The sequence below is a fragment of the Rhipicephalus microplus genome, unplaced genomic scaffold (genome assembly GCF_043290135.1).
Source record: "Rhipicephalus microplus isolate Deutch F79 unplaced genomic scaffold, USDA_Rmic scaffold_960, whole genome shotgun sequence".
In the NCBI taxonomy this organism is placed as follows: domain Eukaryota; kingdom Metazoa; phylum Arthropoda; class Arachnida; order Ixodida; family Ixodidae; genus Rhipicephalus; species Rhipicephalus microplus.
The window spans coordinates 22,501-24,694 of NW_027465511.1; positions in this window are offsets into that span (position 1 = coordinate 22,501).

The window sequence follows — 2,194 nt, forward strand, 5'->3', positions numbered from 1 at the left end:
AAGCCGGACCCGTAGGTATCGTTGTGTGCTCGCTCTCATTGGCCCGCCTAACCAGAAAATGCCTGCGGTACACCCATTTGGATAAGAGTGCACGCAGATGCGGGCCTCGACGGCTACACATTTCCTCGGGCGGCCGCCTCCCGGCCTCCGTGGAGCGCGGGATGCACGGTCCCATCGACAAGCCTCTCCCGTTTTTACCGTGGCGTCGCGGTTCACCACGGCAGGCGGGTCGGTCTCCTCCGCATAAAAAGGGGGACCCCCGCTTTTTGTTCCACGAAATCGCACAAGCTTTTTTCGCATCCACGGTTTGCCACCGCACACCAAAATGCCGATCCGGCTGCCTACTTTAGCCAACAGGTGGAGCCAGGCGCGCCGTACTTGCGCGGCACTTCCCACGTCCACCGAAGTCGGTGCCAAGGACCACTTTCGGCGCCGGAGCCGCGTACGAGCCTACTCGAGGCGGAAGAACGAAGCCAGCAAGGGCCTGGCCGCAAGTGCGTTCAATTGTCGGGACGTCCAAGTCCCTCGTTCTTCCGTGCTTCCTCTTTCGGCAAGTCGTTGCGGCACCTTCCCAAAGCGCGCAGACCCGCTAATCGCGACGAGCGCGACGTGGCCGTGCCGCCTTTCCCTCGGCAGCAAGCAAAACGCCTGGCAACGTCGACGCTCCCCTAACCGCGATCTCGCACCGTGTTTCGTGTGGCGAATTCAAAAGCCGGCCGGCGCTGCTGCAACCATTACGGTCGGTACGCATACGCCGCGGAGGGCGGGACGGTCATCGGAGCGTGCGGTTCCTCCATCGAGTACTGCGCACCTCGGCCGTCGCATCGCCGTGCCATGACCGGCCGCGCGTCAACGCGAACCGGTGCCAGCGAGATCCCTCGCCTGCAAGAACCGACCGGCAGCCTCCGTCACCCGAGGACGCGGAGGCGCTTGCCGCGGACGGCGGGACGGTATGCACTGGTGCACAGCGGACCCGTCACATCGCCAGTTCCTTGACCGACCGCCGACGCTTGTGCCGTTCCTCTCGTACTTGGCAGTCGCCGCGCGATTGTCGGGTCTCGTTCTTGCACGCTCGAACGGTCGGGAGGGCACTCGGCTGGCGTTTCGGGAACGCGCAGCCTCGCCTTCTACCGACGTAACCACGACTCGCCGTTCGCGCTCCGCCGCTCCTGTTTACAGTACTAGGCGGTCCCGCAGCGGTCGGGTCGCGCATTTCGAGCGCTTCGAGCCACGGTGCAGTGGCGGGTCGAAAGCCGACCTATGAGTGCGTTGCGCCGTTTGTACCCGCGTCCGCCACCTGGCCGACCGTCCAAGGTCGCGGTGTTGGCGTCCGCTGGGCGCAACAATTTGTCACGGGGTGCCGCTCCACATTCAGGCAGCCCCGTGGGGAAAAGCCGACCCCGCGTCCAAACGGGGTCAGCGGCAGAAAGTGTCGGGCGCAGACGCAGCTGAGGCGCTCACCCTTCACAATCCGTTAATGATCCTTCCGCAGGTTCACCTACGGAAACCTTGTTACGACTTTTACTTCCTCTAAATGATCAAGTTTGGTCATCTTTCCAACAGACCGGCGCAACCGAAAGGCCGCGCCGGACATCGGTCCGAAGACCTCACTAAATCATTCAATCGGTAGTAGCGACGGGCGGTGTGTACAAAGGGCAGGGACGTAATCAACGCGAGCTTATGACTCGCGCTTACTGGGAATTCCTCGTTCAAGGGGAACAATTGCAAGCCCCTATCCCAATCACGAAAGAAGTTCCACGGGTTACCCAGTCTTTTCAGACAGGGATAAAGACACGCTGCTTCCTTCAGTGTAGCGCGCGTGCGGCCCCGGACATCTAAGGGCATCACAGACCTGTTATTGCTCTGTTTCGTGCGGCTAGGAGCCGCTTGTCCCTCTAAGAAGGTTGTAAGGTGCTGGGAACCCCGCACCTATTTAATAGGCTAGAGTCTCGTTCGTTATCGGAATTAACCAGACAAATCGCTCCACCAACTAAGAACGGCCATGCACCACCATCCACCGAATCAAGAAAGAGCTCTCAATCTGTCAATCCTCCCAGTGTCCGGGCCGGGTAAGTTTTCCCGTGTTGAGTCAAATTAAGCCGCAGGCTCCACTCCTGGTGGTGCCCTTCCGTCAATTCCTTTAAGTTTCAGCTTTGCAACCATACTTCCCCCGGAACCCAAATACTTTGGTTTC